Source organism: Diuraphis noxia, unplaced genomic scaffold (genome assembly GCF_037042655.1).
Source record: "Diuraphis noxia isolate RWA-SAM2 unplaced genomic scaffold, SU_Dnox_SAM2 contig0003, whole genome shotgun sequence".
Taxonomy (NCBI): Eukaryota; Metazoa; Arthropoda; class Insecta; order Hemiptera; family Aphididae; genus Diuraphis; species Diuraphis noxia.
In genome coordinates, this window is record NW_028301713.1 from 10,080,201 (window position 1) to 10,092,964 (window position 12,764).

The following is a 12,764-nucleotide window of genomic DNA, read 5'->3' on the forward strand; positions in this document are numbered from 1 at the left end:
TATTGTGTATAGGTTATTAATATGTTATGAATATTATGATAATAATAATAATATGCGCTCTGGATGTCGAAACGTTATTGCTGTTAAAATTTATTATCGCGCCGACAACACTCCGCAATCGTATTTTCGAGACGCGTGGGCGCCATACGAGAGCGTATACATATAATAATAATAAATAATATTAAAATATTATAATATAATATAAGATTGGTATTAGTACTAAGTAGGTAGGTATATATATATATCGCGCTAGAATTCGATGGTTGACAAAGGGAGAATTAATATTATATAAGAACGAAGAACAGCTCGTTTTTTTTTTTGAATAATTTAAATAGGTACGAAAATAAATTTCGAATATATTATTATTATTTTTATTATTATTATCATTATCATCATGCGATTTAGTTCAAGTCAATCAACTTTTGGTAAACGCGTTCGGGGTTTTTTTTACCTATCTCCAGAGCGAGATGGACCGACCGATAAACAGCTATAATAATATGAAAGTCTAAAAAACAGCGATTATCGGCCGCGGTATATCTCGTTACTAAAAAACGCTCTTGAAATTAAAATACGTCACTTGTAATAGAAATTATATTTTTTATTCGTACATTATGATGCCAGCACATTGGGCGCAACATATTATAAATAAATAATTTTTCTCGGCAGACTCGTATTACATTGTATAAGGATGACGGAAGTCGAGACAGTTTCGTTGAAATTATTGTGTAATATTATAATATATGCGTATATAAACTCATTTATTAAAAATTAATAATGTTTAAATTTTCTAATAAAAAGAAATATATATACAACTATGATATATCGTTTTAACACGTATATATATACGTACAAGGTAGTATGTACAACGTACAGGGTGATTTACCAAGCATACTCACCCTCCTTTTTTTCTACAAAATAATGCAGTTATGTAGGATTTGATTTTTGGAATTTTTAAATACGTATATTTAAAGACCGTATTTTTTTAAATTCTTAATTTTTACTTTTTTCGGCGTGTCTTTTAGAGATAGGTACAACCTAATGTTTTTCATATTTGTACTCCTCCCCATTTTAAACTGTATATGTTATTCATCGGAACATTTTTCAGATATCATTTTAGATCTGAGTTAGTGATGCAGAGCATGGTTTTGCTGATTGAAGGTCTTGTGTGTTGGTATATAAAATTGAGATTGATTTCTGGAAGAACACGAATAAGAAACTCTATAAGGTATATCAGCCATAAAAATTTACATTTTATAACTTGTAATATGTAATGAATCTGCAAGTGTATATTGTGACATTGATGTATAGATTCAAACAGCCCATCATAGACGTTTTGGCTAAAAAAAAGAGTTTTCATGAACATGAGTACAGTGTTCGAATAGATATGTGTCTCTCATTACGCTATTGAGCTGTGTGTCAATTTTCATTAGGTACATGTAAGCTGTTACACAAAAATTGTGACCCATACTCTGATGTACTAAAAACTAGGCTAAACGTTGCAGTCCGTAAGGTCTTAGCATCAGCACACAAGCGCGTTACTGCAACTTTTTGTACACAAACATGTTAAAATTGTGACGCACAATTTGAGATCCACGATTTAAAGAGTTTCTGCCTGTTATTTATCTATTATTATATTATTATAAAAATGAGCTGCACAGTCGTGCAGTACGTCTCGTGGATTCGTCAATCCACTAGTAGTATAGATGAACTATTATACTTTTAGATTTTGATGCATTGGAAATTTCAGGGTCGTTATTAATATAAAGCTTATAAATTTAAATAAATATATTTTTTCCACAAATAATAAACAATACTCTTAAAATAGTGTTGAGGTCGAGATCTTTGATCAATTGATCAAGTGTCATATTTGCAAACTAAAAATCATAATCTTGGAAGATGGTTTAGGCACTCAGCTTTCGCACTCAAAAGACGGTATTACATATTATTCATATAGGTGGTCGAGAATTTCACGATTTTCAAAAATGTATTTTATAATTTAATATCGTTTTGACATTTATTATTAATTTTATATATAGGTAACTAATATGAGACGCTTAAAAATGAAAATGGCCATGTCAAGATGCATTTCTTAAATTAATTTTTAATTGCAAACAATGTTTCATTATTTGGTATAGGCTCTATAACCTATATGATTTTTCAGTTGATTCTTCCTTTTCAACATTTCTGACAGTAATACAATGTGTCGATACGGTATAAACATTTTTAAAATAATAACACGACGAGACTGACTTTGAAAAAAGAATTTATAATTTAATGATTTATAATTTTATAATTTATAATTTATAATTTTAATACAGTTATATAATTATGCATAAAATATTGTAATCATGTACACAATTTACAATTATCTATTAGTTTACATTCATTTTAGAAATTATTTAAGAAAATAGAAGTTTATAATATATTTGGTCCATGCATGTAGTCTGCTTGTTGTCAGGAATATATAGGTAATGATTGTCAATGGTACCGTACACGAACTGCTGTGGCAATTACCTACCCATGCTATGAAAAAAAACTTCGAGTACACATATTTTTAGATTTTTTGAATACAGTATGAATTACGTTGGTTTACATTTTCAATTCTTATCATAAAAATAATTATCATATACACATATTTTAACTACAAAACAATTTGAATTATCGATGAATACAATACAATATTTAAGTGTATATATTTATATTTTTATTTTTATTTATATTTCACACGTTTCGAATTCATAAAAGTTAAATACGATTATGTTCATATACCAAGTCTTTTCAACTAGCTATAATGTTTATATCCTAATACGAACGTTGCATTTGACAACATTGTTTATACCTAATTAATGTTTTTCAAATCTTTTTTTTCAAAATAATATTAGGTATATAGAACATAATTTATTGAAAAAAATAATTATTTGAAAAACATTAAATAGGCTTGGTATATGAATATATTTAACTTTGATATCTACTGTATTAAATCGTTTCTCCTTTTTGGTTTGAAAAATATACACAAATAAAATTGAATTTATGTCAACAAATAAATTTTCGAAGTCTCAAGACAAACGATCTATTTGCATAAATGAGAGGGTTAACTTACTAATGATAAAATATCTTGCGATGAACCAAGAGTTATTATTATTATTGACCAACGAGAGTCAACCAGACATTTTGGAATCAAAATTGTGATATAAAACAATTCTTTGTTAAATTTGTAAAGTGAAAGAAGTTGAAGTTTCACACATCTCTAATGTCATAAATTACAAAATCATATAATAACAAGATTCATTCTATTTCGCTTATAGCAGGAAGAAAAAATACAAAGTTTCTAAATAAATATAGAATCAAGTCTATTGTTTGCCATGCTAGATATTTAATAATTTCTGTATTGTATATAATATTTTATCATTAGTTAACCCTCTCATTTATGCAAATAGTTCGTTTGTTTAAGCACTTCGAAAATGTATCTATTGATACAAATTCAATTATATTTGTGTATATTTTCAAACCAAAAAGGAGAAATAATTTAATACAGTAGATATCAAAGTTAAATATATTCATATACCAAGCCTATTTAATGTTTTTCAAATAAAAATTTTTTTCAATAAATTATGATCTATATAATATTATTATGAAAAAAAAGATAATATGAAAAACATTAATTAGGTATAAACACTATAGCTAGTAGAAAAGGCTTAGTATATGAACTTATTTAATTTCACACTTAAATATCTTAAGTCCATACTAGTATTGTCTTGGTATCTCATCGGCATTAATTAGATTTTGGTTCGTATTGTGACTGCGCTGATTTATATGGAATCCTTGTATGTGATCGGACGTAAGCACTTGGCTCATTTAACATATCTTTATTTATCTGATTCAGCTGATCTTCGTCAATCTAAAATTTTAAATAACGACACTTTACAACCCCTAATTGCGTGTATAAATGTATTATTTTATTTTGAAATCATCAAAAAGAAATCACTAAATTTATTTACATCGTTATCATTAGGTAACGCAAATAGCTCATATTTTGCTTTATCGCTTTGAACATTTATAAATATTCATATAAGACAAATAAATGAATTATATGTGTTTAACTTACATCGTATTCGTCAAAGTTAAATACAACATTTGACCATGCCTTTTCTACCATAGCGTTTATATCATAATCTTTAGCTTTTTTTGAAAAATTTTTTTCGTCTTCCCAAGCACTAAATAGTTTTAAAGTAGATTGTTTTAAAGTTGTTGTTCCCGAAGGATCTGGACCAAGTAGTTCTTCGAATTCCTAAAAATGTATCCAATATTTATCTTTTACGTTTGTAAAAAATTTTGTCAACCCTCCAGAAAAATTTTATTTTTTCTGTTGAATGCAGTCAAATACATACGAGAGATCTTATATTCAATATTATAGGTTATAGGTAATTTACCAAATATTATAGATTAAGGGACCTAAAATGTTTAGATTAGCTATACATTTTCAAGGGTACATAAATTGTCACATTTATTAACGGAGCTGTTACGTATTCTTATTCATAGTATATTAAATAACTCGAAGAGGGTGGGGTTTGTTTCAGAATTTACTAACGTCCAAAATGTCGGCTTGTCTCTTGTCCACGGGGTGCTTTGCATAATATTCCACATTAGCTAATGTCGGAATGAGATTAGCAGAGTCTCGTAATAGTTGGATTGTGTTCTTCTTCGATTTTATGTGTTCTAAACATTTTTTGATGGACGTTGAATAGTTGTTTTTTCCAGCATGTCCCCAGGTCCCTGTAGATACATACAATTCACACGCAGATGTTCTTCTGGTTCGCTTTCGTAAAATATAAGTACATATTCCAGCCAATCCAACTGCCCCTAACGCAACACTGATTATTATAGATTTAGATAACATATCGTTGTTATATTAAATTAGATTGCAAAAATTCACAGTTTTGAGCTAATATATACGTTTGTAAGAAAATTGTTTATACGTTTAACAAAACTAAATAATCATTGGTCTTTTCCATAAATTAATAAATAAACAGTTTAGTATTGTGTCGTCATGGATAAAAATATATAATAATAATCACCATTTTTGTTATTATTTTTACCAAGGACAATTGAAAACTAGTCAATTGATTCCGATAAGACTACATGCATAATGTGGTAACTTTTGTTTGACTTAAATTATAGGATATTATTGATATCTCGTTTGGTGGCCTTTAATTTTTTTTTGAAATTTCACGTTAATATTTTTGCTTTTTCATTCATTCATCACCTCTAAAACATTTATTTTGGGTATATTGACGCAATATTTTGCAACATTACACGTTTGAGTACATACATTCATCGACATTCCCTGTAAAATAGAAACGACGAACTATCTATAAATGTATCAACGTTTTAAAAAAAATCATCCGAATAACAATTAACAGTAAAAATAAGGGTAAATTTTACATTGAGGGTAAATACATCGGTGCATTTTTATCGTAATATGTCATGCGACTACTTATTCCATTTGACATAGAAAATATTAATTAATCAATTTAATTATTATAATATTTGAGTGGTGTAAAAAATCTATAAAAATATTTGAAAACGCATAAATCGTACACAACATCTTGCCAATTATGCTTAGTGTCTACTAAAAAATTTAGTTAATACAAACATTGTACAAATGTTTCAGAAGTGATGAATGAATGAAAAAGCAAAAATATTAACGTGAAATTTCAAAAAAAAAATTAAAGGCCACCAAACGAGATATCAATAATATCCTATAATTTAAATCGAACAAAAGTTATATATTTTTATCCATGACGACACAATACTAAACTGTTTATTTATTAATTTATGGAAAAGACCAATGATTATTTAGTTTTGTTAAACGTATAAACAATTTTCTTACAAACGTATATATTAGCTCAAAACTGTGAATTTTTGCAATCTAATTTAATATAACAACGATATGTTATCTAAATCTATAATAATCAGTGTTGCGTTAGGGGCAGTTGGATTGGCTGGAATATGTACTTATATTTTACGAAAGCGAACCAGAAGAACATCTGCGTGTGAATTGTATGTATCTACAGGGACCTGGGGACATGCTGGAAAAAACAACTATTCAACGTCCATCAAAAAATGTTTAGAACACATAAAATCGAAGAAGAACACAATCCAACTATTACGAGACTCTGCTAATCTCATTCCGACATTAGCTAATGTGGAATATTATGCAAAGCACCCCGTGGACAAGAGACAAGCCGACATTTTGGACGTTAGTAAATTCTGAAACAAACCCCACCCTCTTCGAGTTATTTAATATACTATGAATAAGAATACGTAACAGCTCCGTTAATAAATGTGACAATTTATGTACCCTTGAAAATGTATAGCTAATCTAAACATTTTAGGTCCCTTAATCTATAATATTTGGTAAATTACCTATAACCTATAATATTGAATATAAGATCTCTCGTATGTATTTGACTGCATTCAACAGAAAAAATAAAATTTTTCTGGAGGGTTGACAAAATTTTTTACAAACGTAAAAGATAAATATTGGATACATTTTTAGGAATTCGAAGAACTACTTGGTCCAGATCCTTCGGGAACAACAACTTTAAAACAATCTACTTTAAAACTATTTAGTGCTTGGGAAGACGAAAAAAATTTTTCAAAAAAAGCTAAAGATTATGATATAAACGCTATGGTAGAAAAGGCATGGTCAAATGTTGTATTTAACTTTGACGAATACGATGTAAGTTAAACACATATAATTCATTTATTTGTCTTATATGAATATTTATAAATGTTCAAAGCGATAAAGCAAAATATGAGCTATTTGCGTTACCTAATGATAACGATGTAAATAAATTTAGTGATTTCTTTTTGATGATTTCAAAATAAAATAATACATTTATACACGCAATTAGGGGTTGTAAAGTGTCGTTATTTAAAATTTTAGATTGACGAAGATCAGCTGAATCAGATAAATAAAGATATGTTAAATGAGCCAAGTGCTTACGTCCGATCACATACAAGGATTCCATATAAATCAGCGCAGTCACAATACGAACCAAAATCTAATTAATGCCGATGAGATACCAAGACAATACTAGTATGGACTTAAGATATTTAAGTGTGAAATTAAATAAGTTCATATACTAAGCCTTTTCTACTAGCTATAGTGTTTATACCTAATTAATGTTTTTCATATTATCTTTTTTTTCATAATAATATTATATAGATCATAATTTATTGAAAAAAATTTTTATTTGAAAAACATTAAATAGGCTTGGTATATGAATATATTTAACTTTGATATCTACTGTATTAAATTATTTCTCCTTTTTGGTTTGAAAATATACACAAATATAATTGAATTTGTATCAATAGATACATTTTCGAAGTGCTTAAACAAACGAACTATTTGCATAAATGAGAGGGTTAACTAATGATAAAATATTATATACAATACAGAAATTATTAAATATCTAGCATGGCAAACAATAGACTTGATTCTATATTTATTTAGAAACTTTGTATTTTTTCTTCCTGCTATAAGCGAAATAGAATGAATCTTGTTATTATATGATTTTGTAATTTATGACATTAGAGATGTGTGAAACTTCAACTTCTTTCACTTTACAAATTTAACAAAGAATTGTTTTATATCACAATTTTGATTCCAAAATGTCTGGTTGACTCTCGTTGGTCAATAATAATAATAACTCTTGGTTCATCGCAAGATATTTTATCATTAGTAAGTTAACCCTCTCATTTATGCAAATAGATCGTTTGTCTTGAGACTTCGAAAATTTATTTGTTGACATAAATTCAATTTTATTTGTGTATATTTTTCAAACCAAAAAGGAGAAACGATTTAATACAGTAGATATCAAAGTTAAATATATTCATATACCAAGCCTATTTAATGTTTTTCAAATAATTATTTTTTTCAATAAATTATGTTCTATATACCTAATATTATTTTGAAAAAAAAGATTTGAAAAACATTAATTAGGTATAAACAATGTTGTCAAATGCAACGTTCGTATTAGGATATAAACATTATAGCTAGTTGAAAAGACTTGGTATATGAACATAATCGTATTTAACTTTTATGAATTCGAAACGTGTGAAATATAAATAAAAATAAAAATATAAATATATACACTTAAATATTGTATTGTATTCATCGATAATTCAAATTGTTTTGTAGTTAAAATATGTGTATATGATAATTATTTTTATGATAAGAATTGAAAATGTAAACCAACGTAATTCATACTGTATTCAAAAAATCTAAAAATATGTGTACTCGAAGTTTTTTTTCATAGCATGGGTAAGTAATTGCCACAGCAGTTCGTGTACGGTACCATTGACAATCATTACCTATATATTCCTGACAACAAGCAGACTACATGCATGGACCAAATATATTATAAACTTCTATTTTCTTAAATAATTTCTAAAATGAATGTAAACTAATAGATAATTGTAAATTGTGTACATGATTACAATATTTTATGCATAATTATATAACTGTATTAAAATTATAAATTATAAATTATAAAATTATAAATCATTAAATTATAAATTCTTTTTTCAAAGTCAGTCTCGTCGTGTTATTATTTTAAAAATGTTTATACCGTATCGACACATTGTATTACTGTCAGAAATGTTGAAAAGGAAGAATCAACTGAAAAATCATATAGGTTATAGAGCCTATACCAAATAATGAAACATTGTTTGCAATTAAAAATTAATTTAAGAAATGCATCTTGACATGGCCATTTTCATTTTTAAGCGTCTCATATTAGTTACCTATATATAAAATTAATAATAAATGTCAAAACGATATTAAATTATAAAATACATTTTTGAAAATCGTGAAATTCTCGACCACCTATATGAATAATATGTAATACCGTCTTTTGAGTGCGAAAGCTGAGTGCCTAAACCATCTTCCAAGATTATGATTTTTAGTTTGCAAATATGACACTTGATCAATTGATCAAAGATCTCGACCTCAACACTATTTTAAGAGTATTGTTTATTATTTGCGGAAAAAATATATTTATTTAAATTTATAAGCTTTATATTAATAACGACCCTGAAATTTCCAATGCATCAAAATCTAAAAGTATAATAGTTCATCTATACTATGTACTAGTGGATTGACGAATCCACGAGACGTACTGCACGACTGTGCAGCTCATTTTTATAATAATATAATAATAGATAAATAACAGGCAGAAACTCTTTAAATCGTGGATCTCAAATTGTGCGTCGTAATTTTAACATGTTTGTGTACAAAAAGTTGCGGTAACACGCTGGTGTGCCGATCCTAAGACTTTACGGACAGCGGCGTTGAGCTTGGTTTATAGTACATCAGAGTATTATTGGTCCCATGTTTGGTGTTACAGCTAGTGCGCGTTTAAGGAAAATAGTCACACATCATTCATAGGCTTTCTAAAGTCAATACCATAATAAACGATAATAAGTGACGAGTATGGTAGGTATGTTACATACACAATTTGTGTCTTATAATTATGTACATGTCAAAATTGTTGTTGTTAACTTATAATAACTTTAATATTTGAGGTTGTTTGAAGAAATGTATCGTTTTTGTTTCTTTTTCAGGATTTGGACCTAGACTTTTATAAAAATATTATTTAAATTAAGAAAATGATATTTTTTTTAAAAATTTCTGTAGGTAACTACGTTCATCATCTTATATTTCTACATTAATAATTATAATTCATTGCACTTCAGTATACCATTTAAGGCATTTAACTATATACAATACATATACCAAAAAAATAAAAATATATATATATAACGTACTACAATTAATACAGCTACCTATATTAATTTAATTTTCCTTGAAGTATTTGAAAATCTTTTGATAACTTCTTCAGTGTCAATTTCAATATGCCTATGTACACTCATGAGGGCTAGTCCTACTAACCTTTCTTGTCCGGTTCTGTTTCTTAAAAACGTTTTTAGGCGTTTTAAAGTTGAAAACGTCCTTTCAGGTGTTGAAGTTGATACGGACAAAGTTCCCAACACATTTAATAAATAATAAATTTACGGAAAAAAATCTAGATTGCACTGAGACAACGCGTTAAAAACATTTGATAATCTATCTTTCTCCAAAATCTTGGTCCATTTCGTCTGCCATAAAAAAAAACCCATACCCACCTTATTTACAAGTGGGGCCTAGGCCCCACTTGTGTCTTATCTGCACGCCACTGGTCGTGTGTACGATTTAATGCACACCGTGATTACTGACAATGGCATAAACAAAATCTGTTATAGTACGGCTCTACTGACCATCGATTACCAAAATAATTAAGATTAGATACTGTAGGTATTATGTGAGCTATACATTAGGTTTTAAGAAAGTACATTAAGATAAGTTATCGCTTATCTAACACAATATAAATATATAAAATATACCGTTTTATTTATTTATGTGTTTTAATAACAGTGACACGTATGCGTGTATATGTATCATATATATATGATGTAATGTTTCAAATATAGGCATTAAAAAAAAACTATTTAATATTATTTCAAAAAAAATTTCGGGGTGGGGGTCTGAACCCTACTCCCCTTGGCTACGGCCTTGGAGTTGTATATTGTTCTGTATGCTGTCGAATTATAGCAGACCAATCTAGAAATCCGAGCTATACAATAATAGGTATTGAGTTTAAAAATTGAAAATTAAAAATGCATATTCTGCATATTCCAATAATTTTAGAGAAAAAGTGCATATTTCGTCGATTTTCATTGATTTTCGCATATTTGTGTGCATATTTAATATTTTCTAAAAAAATTAATTTTTTTCATTCTTAAATCTTAATCAATTTTTTTTTTTTATAGGGTTAAGGTTTTGACAACTGATTAGCCTGGGGAACTGTAGGGGAAGGTACTGAAGGTTTTAACACGTGGGTTTTTGGCAGAATTTTGAATGGGCACCCGTAAGTTTCTGCCATGCCCGGTTGGGGGGCGGCGCCGCAGGTGCGGATTCAGAGGGGCCCTATGGGTGCTCAGGCACCCCTGTCATCTAGACATATATATATGTCTAAGACACCAACAAAATAAATTTATATTATAAATTATATAATTTGTTATTTTTCAAAATAAAATTAATAATAATAATAATTTCGGTGCTTTTTGTTATCGCCGTCACTACGACAATAATAACTATTATTGTTAATTGTTTTCGAAGTATACTCGTGTGTATAACGACACGCGTCAACGGCAGAAAGCACCAATTATTATGAAAAAAAAGTTAGCACTAATAAATCAAATAGAAAATGGTAATATTTAAATAAATAGTAAGGTGTAACAATTTTTTTTTTTTTTTGAGCACCCCCTGTTAAATTTTTCTGGATCCGCGTCTGGGCGGCGGCCTCTCTCTCCAGACACCGCGAAATGCCCAAAGAGCGATTCCGCCCATGACCGAGATTCGAACCGGCAACTGCGTGCGTCGCAACCGACGCCTTAGTCCGCTCGGCCACTCCACCCCTCTTAATCAATTAATTTTAATTAATGTTACATTTTTTCAGTTCAATAAAATCTCAAATGCCAACCGATAACGCACCATTATTTTTATATATAATATAAGAGTTTTAAATAATTCAATTTTTTTAAATATATATGTTTTTACTGTTTTTAGAATTTTTTTTCGTTTATATTAACAAATAAGTAACACACTTTTAATAAATAAACAAATTTTTGTTTTGCATATTTAACGATTTTTCATGCATATTTTATAATTTTTTCTTGCAATTTTGCCTTTTTTTGCTCCTATAATTTCCGAACCCTACTCATGAAATATTGTAGATTTTACTATTTATGAACATTGTGGACTATAGTTTGTATGGTTCAGTTTGGCATGCGACAACCATTTATTATTATTTACTTAAAATAGTTATAACTTATTATCGGCAGTTTCGTATAAAAAACAGTTCGTTGTCTGGATTTGGACCAAGACTTGTTCCGATGTCATGGTTTATGTTTAGTTCTTCTCTTTGTTTTTCGTATATTTTTTAATCTACGAAGATGTGTTTGATTGTGATTGTGGTGCCACATGCTTGGCATATTGGTGTTTTTTGCCATAATTGATTTATTATAATAAAAATTAATTGTTAATTTCGTATTCGGAGAAAATGTTTGACTTGGAATTCTACAAACTAGCTGGCGTCTGACATCGTCTGTAAGGAAATTTAATGCATACACTATATAACTTTAAAAATCAGTAATCACGTTTATATTTTAGTCAACATTTTTATTCAAAAGTTTACAAAAAATATAATTTAGTAAAAATATGCATGCGCTTCTAAATTCAAACACCATCTTGACCAATAATCAAATAAATAAATTTAAAAAAAATGATTAAAATAATAGCTATAGGTAGGTACTTTATAAGTATATATTGTTATACACAAATGAGATCGTCATCATTTATCTATGTGACCATTTATGTTGTAGCATTAGGTGTTGTAATATGTATATATTCGGTGTTAAGTATTGTGATTAAATGTTTTAACGTTATTCATCAATAAACGATGGCAGCAGATGAGTAGTATTGTGCAAACAGATCCTCCTCTGCTGTCGGTTCTAACCAGAAAAAAAAAAGTTGATTCATCAAAATGTCTTGAAAAATGTCGATCAATCCGAAAATGATATTTAATATAGAGGTTGCCATTTAAAAAAAATGCATGTGTAAAATACATGAGTTAAAAGAATTTTAAGATGATTACTGA